This window comes from Myxine glutinosa, chromosome 1, assembly GCF_964187855.1.
Source record: "Myxine glutinosa chromosome 1, kmMyxGlut1.1, whole genome shotgun sequence".
Lineage (NCBI taxonomy): Eukaryota > Metazoa > Chordata > Myxini > Myxiniformes > Myxinidae > Myxine > Myxine glutinosa.
The window spans coordinates 259473280-259485667 of record NC_136261.1 but is presented as its reverse complement, the minus strand read 5'-3'; positions in this window follow the sequence as shown (position 1 = coordinate 259485667).

Sequence of the window (12388 nt, the reverse complement as noted above, 5' to 3'; positions counted from 1 at the left end):
TTCACGTGGTACTGTGCATCTTGTGCTATAAGGTCACCTGCACTCAGTTTAGCAAGAAGTGCCTGATCTCCTAGTTTCAGGGCAGCTGTCCTGACATGTTTATCGAGGTCGAAGGTGGAAGCTTTTCGCAGAGAATTAGTACCCGCTGGTTTGTCACAAAAGAAACACTTTTCAGGCTGTGGCTGTGTGTGGTCTACATGTACTCTGTGACGGGTGTACTTTCTTGAGACACTTGTGGTTTCTTCACTAGACGTTTCTCTTTTTTGTGCCCGATGCAGTTCAGTTTTGTTGTGTTTCAGTCTGCATGAATCATGCCACTTAGCCTTGTGGCTCTGGAAGGTTGACTGGATACCTTCACCATCGTCCAGGCGGGACAGTTCTAGAGATTTTGGCAGGCAGCCCATCTGGCTGAAGGTGAGGAGATAATCTGCAAGAGTTTGGTATCCGGACCCTGTGGTTCGCTTGGAATCAGCTGGACAGGCAAGGGCCTCATCGGTGACCTCCTGACATAACACACACTTCTCCCAATCTGTCAGATAAGGCATGTTTGTTCCAGATGTACTAGGGCTTTGGGGGTCTAATAGCTTGAAATTTTTGTTGGCCATTGTCAATTAAGCATTATCCACCACCACCATCCAATCAATATACAAATTGGGAACCAAATCTAGGTAGCTACTACAGTCAATGAGCGAAGGTGCAGTGCAGTCGAGTTATCATCTGAAAAAGAAATACATACATTATTATCATAAATATAGTAATTCGCTTTCGTAACTTTTCACTAGCCTTGCATTGTTCCTTATAGTCACCTAGTCTATGATAGGAAAGTTCATAAAGCTACATCAAAGTTGTTCATATAAAGGTATTGAACCAAAATTACACCCAGGAGAAATCAGATAGTCATGCAAAGTTAAATAATTAAACCGCTAGACCAGTCCTGTCTATTGCAATGGTAAACCATTTGTTCTGCCCCTTATAGGCCACCGTAGATTCCAATTTTGAATCCAGTATGAAGGTATTGCATAGCATGTACATGACAATTTATAATATGCTCATTACATTGTGTTTCAATAGCAGCACAAATGACAAGTCTGAAATAATAGGTAAATATGTCCTTCTTAGCCGCCATTTTGTAAAATGGCCGCCATTTTGGGCCAAGGAGAAATCTGGAATGCCCCTACATCCAAATTTCACTGTAAGGGTATGCCCTAACTGTGTGCCAAGTTTCATGCTTGTATCATCAAAGGCACAATTCTACCACAATTCTTCACATATCTGCCGGACTAACAACATAGACACTGCCCAGATGTGGAGATATATAGATAAATGACTGCACCCGAGTTGCCGAACATTCATCAGCTGCTCCATTCCATGGTACTGGTTGGACACAAGGATTGGAAGACGATCCACCTTCACATGCACAAAATCTCCAGTGACATCGGGAAGAAGCTTTCCATCCCAATGGACCACTAAAGGACCCTGCACATTATGATGAAATGCTTCTTTTATTTCGTCCATGGTTTTGCATCGATGCATCATGCGATTCCGCCGCACTGTCCATCGGTTCAGTGCCAGCTCTGCAGGATCCCATCCTACTGCTCTACAAATGGATGCCAAGTTGTGGACAGCCATTCGGTCACTTGTTTTCGTACGATCCAAAGAAGCTGCGACTTCAGGAGTGACAATGTTGATAGGCCTTCTTTTCTTGGGACGAGATATCCCACCATCAGATGATGAAGAACCAGCCTGTGCCGTGGTCTCAGAGTCAGAGTCTGAGTCTGTGACTTCCATAGCAGTAGCACCCTTCATGACCATTTCCTGTCTCTTATTTTCCTTCTCTGCCTTAGTCTTCTCCTTTTCTTCCCTTTCTTTCTTTCGCTTCGTTTTTGCTTCCAACACAGTGTCTACAGATCCCATTGAAGCCTTCCTCTCTGAGAATTGATCGTGAAGAAACTTCCTGTCCTCGGGGTTGGTGATTATGGCCTCCGAATCTGCATGCCTAAGATCAAACGTCTTCTCCAAGGAGGCCTTGAAGGATGCTTCCTTTTTCTCTTGGGTCGCACCACCCCGCTTTGCACCTTTTTGGAGGCTCCTCCATTCTTCATATAGCCTCTCCAAACGATGGATGCAGTGCTGCTTCGTCGTTGTAGGTAGGTGAGCTTTTTCCCAGAACTTCACAACCTCTTCAATGGTGAGGGTTGCACTCTCCCGGGCAGTGCGATTCTCCTTCTTCAGGTGATGGAAAAACAGGACAAGAGATTGATGCACAGTCGGGAGCTTGGCACCTTTGATGGCATCTCCAGAAGTGGACCCAATGAGATACACATTATCCTGAGCCCGAGTTTTCAATGAAACACTGGTACTATACACTGGTACTACATACAACACTATAAAGATGCCCTCTCCCGCGCCCGCTCCGCCTACTACTCTCAAATTATCCACTCTGGCTCCGGAAACCCAAAAGCACTCTTCTCTACAATAAACAAACTCCTCAGCCCCCTGAACACCACCACCCAGTCATTCACAATAGACAACTGCATCTCCTTCCTTTCATTCTTCCAACGCAAAATTGAAAACATCTACAACAGCTTGACCACCGCCGCACCTGCTCCCCCTCAAACCACCTGCCCCCCCCCTTATCCTGCCATCCCCTGTCTCAATTCTCCCCAGTCTCCCCTACTGACCTCTCTGAACTCCTCATCGGAATGAAAACTGCCACCTGCACTCTTGACCCCATCCCCTCCAGCTTTGTCAAGGCCTCCCTTCCTGCTCTCTCTCCACTTATCATTGCAACAATAAACTCCTCCCTGTCTACAGGCATCGTCCCACCATCCCTCAAAATTGCTGCTGTTACCCCCATTCTGAAAAAACCTGGACTAAACCCTGACACCCTAAATAACTTCAGACCCATCTCCAACCTACCCTTTCTGTCAAAGGTTTTGGAACGCGCTGTAGCCACTCAACTCAAACATCACCTCTCTGCCAATAACCTGTATGAAACATTCCAATCCGGATTCCGCTCCTACCTCAGTACTGAAACTGCTCTCCTCAAAATCACCAATGACCTTCTCCTCTCCTCTGACGCTGGCAACCTCAACATTCTCATCCTCCTCGACCTCAGCGCCGCCTTTGACACCATCGATCACACCATCCTCCTCACCCGACTTGAAACCACCTTTAACATTACCGGCACTGCCCTCTCTTGGATTAAATCATACCTCTCTGACAGACGTCAGTTCATCTCCATCAATAACTGCAAATCCCCCACTGCTCCCCTCCCCCAAGGTGTCCCCCAAGGTTCAGTTCTTGGCCCCCTCCTCTTCATCCTTTACCTGTCCCCCCTCGGTCACTTAATCCGCCGTCATGGTCTCCAATTCCACTGCTTCGCCGATGACATCCAGCTTTTCATCTCCACCAAGTCCATCTCCACCGCCACCCACTCTATCCTGACAAACTGCATCACTGAAATAAAATCCTGGCTTCAAATCAACTTCCTCAAACTTAACTGTGATAAATCTGAAATAATCATCATTGGCCCAAAAACGCTCACCAAGTCCACCCATAACTTTGCCCTCAACATCGACGGTTTCCCAGTATCCACCTCCCCTCACATCCGGAATCTTGGCATCATCTTTGACCAAACCCTCTCCTTCGACAAATACACTAAACAGATCACAAAGACAGCCTTCTTTCACCTGAAAAACATCGCCCGTCTCCGTCCATCCCTCTCCTCTGTGGCTGCAGAAATCCTCATCCACGCCTTCATCACTTCCCGTCTGGACTACTGCAATAGCCTCCTTTATGGTTCACCCTCAACAATCACCAATAAACTCCAATACATTCAGAACTCCGCTGCCCGTCTACTCACCCATTCCCGGACCCGTGACCACATCACCCCCGTCCTTTACAAGCTTCACTGGCTCCCCATCTCCCAGAGAATCCAGTACAAAATCCTCCTCTTGACCTACAAAGCCCTCCATAACCTGGCCCCATCCTACCTGGCTGACCTCCTCTCCAGACACACTCCCACCCGCAACCTCCGCTCTGCTGGTACCAACCTCCTGACCCCCCCCCCCCCATCTGGACCAAATTTAGATCCTGGGGGGACAGGGCCTTCTCCATCGCTGCTCCCACCCTCTGGAACTCGCTACCTCACACCATCAGAGACTCCTCCTCACTCACCACATTCAAAACATCACTCAAGACCCACCTGTTCAACACTGCATTCAACATTTAACCCACAGCATCTAACCCCTGACTATCTCCTCTCCTTCTCCCTCCTTTGTGCTTTGAATATTTCCCTATTGATTCTTCTTTTTTGCAATTGTTTTTATGTTTTGCTATGCATTATGTTTTGCACTCTGTCAAAGCGTCTTTGGGCTTCCTGAAAAGCGCTATATGAAATAAATGCATTATTATAATTATTACTAGACGACCCATGACCCGTTGGGTCAATGTTATTATATATAATTAAGGGGTTACCATGGTTACAGTGGGGGTCAAAGGTCAACCTATGGCGAAGATATATAATTTTCTCACACTTTCTAATAGAGAGGCAAAATGCCATATAAAACTAAATTTACTGGTTCAAATTGCTTTTATTTATCAATCCTCACATAGAAGAGCAGTTTTTAGAAATGAGCAGTGAGGAGAAGACCCCTCAGCCAATGATGCCACCCCACAGCCAATGATGTGACCCCTCAGCCAATGATGTGACCCCTCAGCCAATGATGCTACACCTCAGCCAATGATGTCGCCCCTCAGCCAATGATGCCGCCCCTCAGCCAATGATGTCGCCCCTCAGCCAATGATGTCGCCCCTCAGCCAATGATGTCGCCCCTCAGCCAATGATGTCGCCCCTCAGCCAATGATGTCGCCCCTCAGCCAATGATGTCGCCCCTCAGCCAATGATGTCGCCCCTCAGCCAATGATGTCACCCCTCAGCCAATGCCCCTCGGTCAGCTCGCCTCGGCCTTGATTGGTCGCGAGGGCTACCGATCCCGCCCCTCTTGATGACGCGTTGGCAAAGCCACGCCTTGTTCCTCGCGCTTGGCTGACTCCTCCCCCCCGATGATGAGGTGAAGACACGCCTTTCTTCTCCGTTGGTTACCTCGTGCGTAATGGAGTCAAAAGCAGCAAACAGTGGATGAAATGCAGCAAAGTGGCTAAAGAGTCAATTGCAGCAAACCTGGCAAACCTGGCACTTGGAAGCTGCCATGGGGTGTCGGAGGGGCCTACTCTTATTTAATTCGGTGCAATGAAGAGTTCGGTGCAAGCTTTATTACCCCTCAGCCAATGATGTCGCCCCTCAGCCAATGATGTCGCCCCTCAGCCAATGATGCCACCCCTCAGTCAATGATGTCGCCCCTCAGCCAATGATGTCGCCCCTCACGATAGCACAAACGATACTATTTGCAGGAAGAATGTCGTATCAACCCTCCGACGGCGCTACAGACACGGACAACGAATCACACCTCACGTCTATGGACGCGAATAGCAACATCCGCACGAATCAGTCATCAATGATTTTCATTGACGCGCCTGGAGGCACAGGGAAGACGTTTCTTATTAACCTGATTCTCTCTAAAGTGAGAGCGAGTGGAGAAGTTGCCCCCTGCGGTGGCCTCATCTGGCATAGCTGCAACATCATTGGCCGAGGGGCGACACCCCTCAGCCAATGATGCTACCCCTCAGCCAATGATGCTACCCCTCAGCCAATGATGCTACCCCTCAGCCAATGATGCTACGCCTCAGCCAATGATGCTACCCCTCAGCCAATGATGATGATGATGCTACCCCTAGACGACCCATGACCCGTTGGGTCAATGTTATTATATATAATTAAGGGGTTACCATGGTTACAGTGGGGGTCAAAGGTCAACCTATGGGGAAGATATATAATTTTCTCACACTTTCTAATAGAGAGGCAAAATGCCATATAAAACTAAATTTACTGGTTCTAATTGCTTTTATTTATCAATCCTCACATAGAAGAGCAGTTTTTAGTAATGAGCAGTGAGGAGAAGACCCCTCAGCCAATGATGCCACCCCGCAGCCAATGATGTGACCCCTCAGCCAATGATGTGACCCCTCAGCCAATGATGATGATGATGATGCTACCCCTAGACGACCCATGACGCGTTGGGTCAATGTCAGTTTGAATAGATATGAGAATAGAACTAAAGCGAACGCTGGACATCATCAGGGAGATTATTTTGGCCAGCAAGCCATAAGGCTCACCTCTCCAGCGTTCTAAATCACTTACCTGTGACACGTGATTTCGGCCCTTATCTCCGATCACGTTGACGGAAATCACCACAGCATATCGTCAAGATCCCTCCAAAAGGCTCGTCTTTGTCACATACATCACGCAGCGTGCGATCCACAGCCTCGAAACTCTCTCTCCTGATCATAGGACACTCATCCCACACGATGGGTTTTGTACTTCGAAAGAGGTCTGCGATAGTGGAATTTTTATCGATGTTGCATATGCCATCTTCCCTCGGTGTCAGAGAGATTTGGAACCTTGAGTGCGCTGTTCTTCCACCAGGCATGAGGGTAGCAGCTATGCCAGATGAGGCCACCGCAGGGGGCAACTTCTCCACTCGCTCTCACTTTAGAGAGAATCAGGTTAATAAGAAACGTCTTCCCTGTGCCTCCAGGCGCGTCAATGAAAATCATTGATGACTGATTCGTGCGGATGTTGCTATTCGCGTCCATAGACGTGAGGTGTGATTCGTTGTCCGCGTCCGTAGCGCCGTCGGAGGGTTGATACGACATTCTTCCTGGAAATAGTATTGTGTTTGTGCTATCGTTTTGCCGATAATTATCAAATGACAAATAAATTACATTGTGAAAATTAAAGATTTCAAATAAACCTATTTAAAGTGTATGCGCATATAAGTAATTTAAAAAATCGAAGAAATATCTCTCGGTAATTTCCTGAAACATATTTTACTTCCGGGTAATAATGTTGAATGAAATAACGAAGATATATACTGTATGCCTGTTATTTTAGGCGGTGTATTTTCGTATATCAACGTGGCGCGATTTTTAAAATATATCTGCAATTTCCCGTGTGTGCGTGAATGTTCTCAATTATTTCTTTTACCGAGTCTAAAACCATCGATAAAAATGAAATTCAGATGGCGACTTACATTGAAGATAAAGGCGTGAGACAGACTCAATGGCCTTGAAGATACAAGCCTTTCAGAATTCATTTCGTTCTATAAACGGAAACTTTCATCGGATTTTCTTCCGTTTTTTTTCAACCGAGTCTAAAACTATGTTAGCGACTGTGAAAAATGAAATGATATATCGAATTTGATTTGAAATAAAACTGAGAGAGAGAGCAAGACACCACGGGCCTACAAAACAGGCCTCAAAGCTATGCGAGTTAATAAAATGGTGGATATTACTACTCTCTCAAAGGGGTAAGCCACGCCCCCGGACCGATCGAATGTTACATACAAACACGCAAGATTTCAATTTTATAATTATATAGATATAGATATAGATAGATTACTAGCACATGCCATATCTGCAAAATACACAAGAATGTGGGTAAAATCCTGTTAATTCTTACTCCACAGGGTCACTCTCTACAAAAGAGCCACAGTCAATAAGTTAGGCCTACATATTACACACTAAAAAAGCGTACCCCTGACCCCGGGAACCTGTAAAAAACATGCATGAAAATTGCCCAGATAGTGATCATAGGAAGTCTCAAAACTGTATGTATAATATATTGTATATAAGTATATATATAATGTATAATGTGTATTTATGTATATTTATTATTTAATGTATATTTTATGTATAAATTTAATGTATATTTAATTATAATGTATATATATTGTATAACTATATATTTATTTATTATATTTAAATTTTAATATATTATATTTATTTTTAATATATTATTTAATGTATTATATTTGTCTATATTTGTATAATTGTCTATCGTATAATTGTATATATAATGTATAATATAATATATATTATTATTATTTCATGTATATTTACTATATATTTATTTTTACTATTATATTTAATGTATATATATAATTATGTATTTCTTTTGTGTATATACAGCCCAAAAAATGGGAATTCCTATTTTTGCATGGGGGAAAATTCATCACTGATGTGGCACCCCTACATATTATTGGATTCCATTCAAATTTGGTATGGTTTCCTTTGACACCAAAAGGAACAAACATAGACCATGTCCCGGAGAAAATCTGCATTTTGATTTTTTGAAGCCCACCCTAATATATATATCTATATCTATATCTATATCTATTCTATATAATTATAAAATTGAAATCTTGCGTGTTTGTATGTAACATTCGATCGGTCCGGGGGCGTGGCTTACCCCTTTGAGAGAGTAGTAATATCCACCATTTTATTAACTCGCATAGCTTTGAGGCCTGTTTTGTAGGCCCGTGGTGTCTTGCTCTCTCTCTCAGTTTTATTTCAAATCAAATTCGATATATCATTTCATTTTTCACAGTCGCTAACATAGTTTTAGACTCGGTTGAAAAAAAACGGGAAGAAAATCCGATGAAAGTTTCCGTTTATAGAACGAAATGAATTCTGAAAGGCTTGTATCTTCAAGGCCATTGAGTCTGTCTCACGCCTTTATCTTCAATGTAAGTCGCCATCTGATTTCATTTTTATCGATGGTTTTAGACTCGGTAAAAGAAATAATTGAGAACATTCACGCACACACGGGAAATTGCAGATATATTTTAAAAATCGCGCCACGTTGATATACGAAAATACACCGCCTAAAATAACAGGCATACAGTATATATCTTCGTTATTTCATTCAACATTATTACCCGGAAGTAAAATATGTTTCAGGAAATTACCGAGAGATATTTCTTCGATTTTTTAATTACTTATATGCGCATACACTTTAAATAGGTTTATTTGAAATCTTTAATTTTCACAATGTAATTTATTTGTCATTTGATAATTATCGGCAAAACGATAGCACAAACACAATACTATTTCCAGGAAGAATGTCGTATCAACCCTCCGACGGCGCTACGGACGCGGACAACGAATCACACCTCACGTCTATGGACGCGAATAGCAACATCCGCACGAATCAGTCATCAATGATTTTCATTGACGCGCCTGGAGGCACAGGGAAGACGTTTCTTATTAACCTGATTCTCTCTAAAGTGAGAGCGAGTGGAGAAGTTGCCCCCTGCGGTGGCCTCATCTGGCATAGCTGCTACCCTCATGCCTGGTGGAAGAACAGCGCACTCAAGGTTCCAAATCTCTCTGACACCGAGGGAAGATGGCATATGCAACATCGATAAAAATTCCACTATCGCAGACCTCTTTCGAAGTACAAAACCCATCGTGTGGGATGAGTGTCCTATGATCAGGAGAGAGAGTTTCGAGGCTGTGGATCGCACGCTGCGTGATGTATGTGACAAAGACGAGCCTTTTGGAGGGATCTTGACGATATGCTGTGGTGATTTCCGTCAACGTGATCGGAGATAAGGGCCGAAATCACGTGTCACAGGTAAGTGATTTAGAACGCTGGAGAGGTGAGCCTTATGGCTTGCTGGCCAAAATAATCTCCCTGATGATGTCCAGCGTTCGCTTTAGTTCTATTCTCATATCTATTCAAACTGACATTGACCCAACGCGTCATGGGTCGTCTAGGGGTAGCATCATCATCATCATCATTGGCTGAGGGGTCACATCATTGGCTGAGGGGTCACATCATTGGCTGCGGGGTGGCATCATTGGCTGAGGGGTCTTCTCCTCACTGCTCATTACTAAAAACTGCTCTTCTATGTGAGGATTGATAAATAAAAGCAATTAGAACCAGTAAATTTAGTTTTATATGGCATTTTGCCTCTCTATTAGAAAGTGTGAGAAAATTATATATCTTCCCCATAGGTTGACCTTTGACCCCCACTGTAACCATGGTTAACCACCCCTTAATTATATATAATAACATTGACCCAACGGGTCATGGGTCGTCTAGGGGTAGCATCATCATCATCATTGGCTGAGGGGTAGCATCATTGGCTGAGGCGTAGCATCATTGGCTGAGGGGTAGCATCATTGGCTGAGGGGTAGCATCATTGGCTGAGGGGTAGCATCATTGGCTGAGGGGTGTCGCCCCTCGGCCAATGATGTTGCAGCTATGCCAGATGAGGCCACCGCAGGGGGCAACTTCTCCACTCGCTCTCACTTTAGAGAGAATCAGGTTAATAAGAAACGTCTTCCCTGTGCCTCCAGGCGCGTCAATGAAAATCATTGATGACTGATTCGTGCGGATGTTGCTATTCGCGTCCATAGACGTGAGGTGTGATTCGTTGTCCGTGTCTGTAGCGCCGTCGGAGGGTTGATACGACATTCTTCCTGCAAATAGTATCGTTTGTGCTATCGTGAGGGGCGACATCATTGGCTGAGGGGCGACATCATTGACTGAGGGGTGGCATCATTGGCTGAGGGGCGACATCATTGGCTGAGGGGCGACATCATTGGCTGAGGGGTAATAAAGCTTGCACCGAACTCTTCATTGCACCGAATTAAATAAGAGTAGGCCCCTCCGACACCCCATGGCAGCTTCCAAGTGCCAGGTTTGCCAGGTTTGCTGCAATTGACTCTTTAGCCACTTTGCTGCATTTCATCCACTGTTTGCTGCATTTGACTCCATTACGCACGAGGTAACCAACGGAGAAGAAAGGCGTGTCTTCACCTCATCATCGGGGGGGAGGAGTCAGCCAAGCGCGAGGAACAAGGCGTGGCTTTGCCAACGCGTCATCAAGAGGGGCGGGATCGGTAGCCCTCGCGACCAATCAAGGCCGAGGCGAGCTGACCGAGGGGCATTGGCTGAGGGGTGACATCATTGGCTGAGGGGCGACATCATTGGCTGAGGGGCGACATCATTGGCTGAGGGGTGGCATCATTGGATGCGGGGTGGCATCATTGGATGCGGGGTGGCATCATTGGCTGAGGGGCGACATCATTGGCTGAGGGGCGACATCATTGGCTGAGGGGCAACATCATTGGCTGAGGGGCGACATCATTGGCTGAGGGGCGGCATCATTGGCTGAGGGGCGACATCATTGGCTGAGGTGTAGCATCATTGGCTGAGGGGTCACATCATTGGCTGAGGGGTCACATCATTGGCTGTGGGGTGGCATCATTGGCTGAGGGGTCTTCTCCTCACTGCTCATTTCTAAAAACTGCTCTTCTATGTGAGGATTGATAAATAAAAGCAATTTGAACCAGTAAATTTAGTTTTATATGGCATTTTGCCTCTCTATTAGAAAGTGTGAGAAAATTATATATCTTCGCCATAGGTTGACCTTTGACCCCCACTGTAACCATGGTAACCCCTTAATTATATATAATAACATTGACCCAACGGGTCATGGGTCGTCTAGTATAATTATAAAATTGAAATCTTGCGTGTTTGTATGTAACATTCGATCGGTCCGGGGGCGTGGCTTACCCCTTTGAGAGAGTAGTAATATCCACCATTTTATTAACTCGCATAGCTTTGAGGCCTGTTTTGTAGGCCCGTGGTGTCTTGCTCTCTCTCTCAGTTTTATTTCAAATCAAATTCGATATATCATTTCATTTTTCACAGTCGCTAACATAGTTTTAGACTCGGTTGAAAAAAAACGGGAAGAAAATCCGATGAAAGTTTCCGTTTATAGAACGAAATGAATTCTGAAAGGCTTGTATCTTCAAGGCCATTGAGTCTGTCTCACGCCTTTATCTTCAATGTAAGTCGCCATCTGATTTCATTTTTATCGATGGTTTTAGACTCGGTAAAAGAAATAATTGAGAACATTCACGCACACACGGGAAATTGCAGATATATTTTAAAAATCGCGCCACGTTGATATACGAAAATACACCGCCTAAAATAACAGGCATACAGTATATATCTTCGTTATTTCATTCAACATTATTACCCGGAAGTAAAATATGTTTCAGGAAATTACCGAGAGATATTTCTTCGATTTTTAAAATTACTTATATGCGCATACACTTTAAATAGGTTTATTTGAAATCTTTAATTTTCACAATGTAATTTATTTGTCATTTGATATTTATCGGCAAAACGATAGCACAAACACAATACTATTTGCAGGAAGAATGTCGTATCAACCCTCCGACGGTGCTACGGACGCGGACAACGAATCACACCTCACGTCTATGGACGCGAATAGCAACATCCGCACGAATCAGTCATCAATGATTTTCATTGACGCGCCTGGAGGCACAGGGAAGACGTTTCTTATTAACCTGATTCTCTCTAAAGTGAGAGCGAGTGGAGAAGTTGCCCCCTGCGGTGGCCTCATCTGGCATAGCTGCTACCCTCATGCCTGGTGGAAGAACAGCG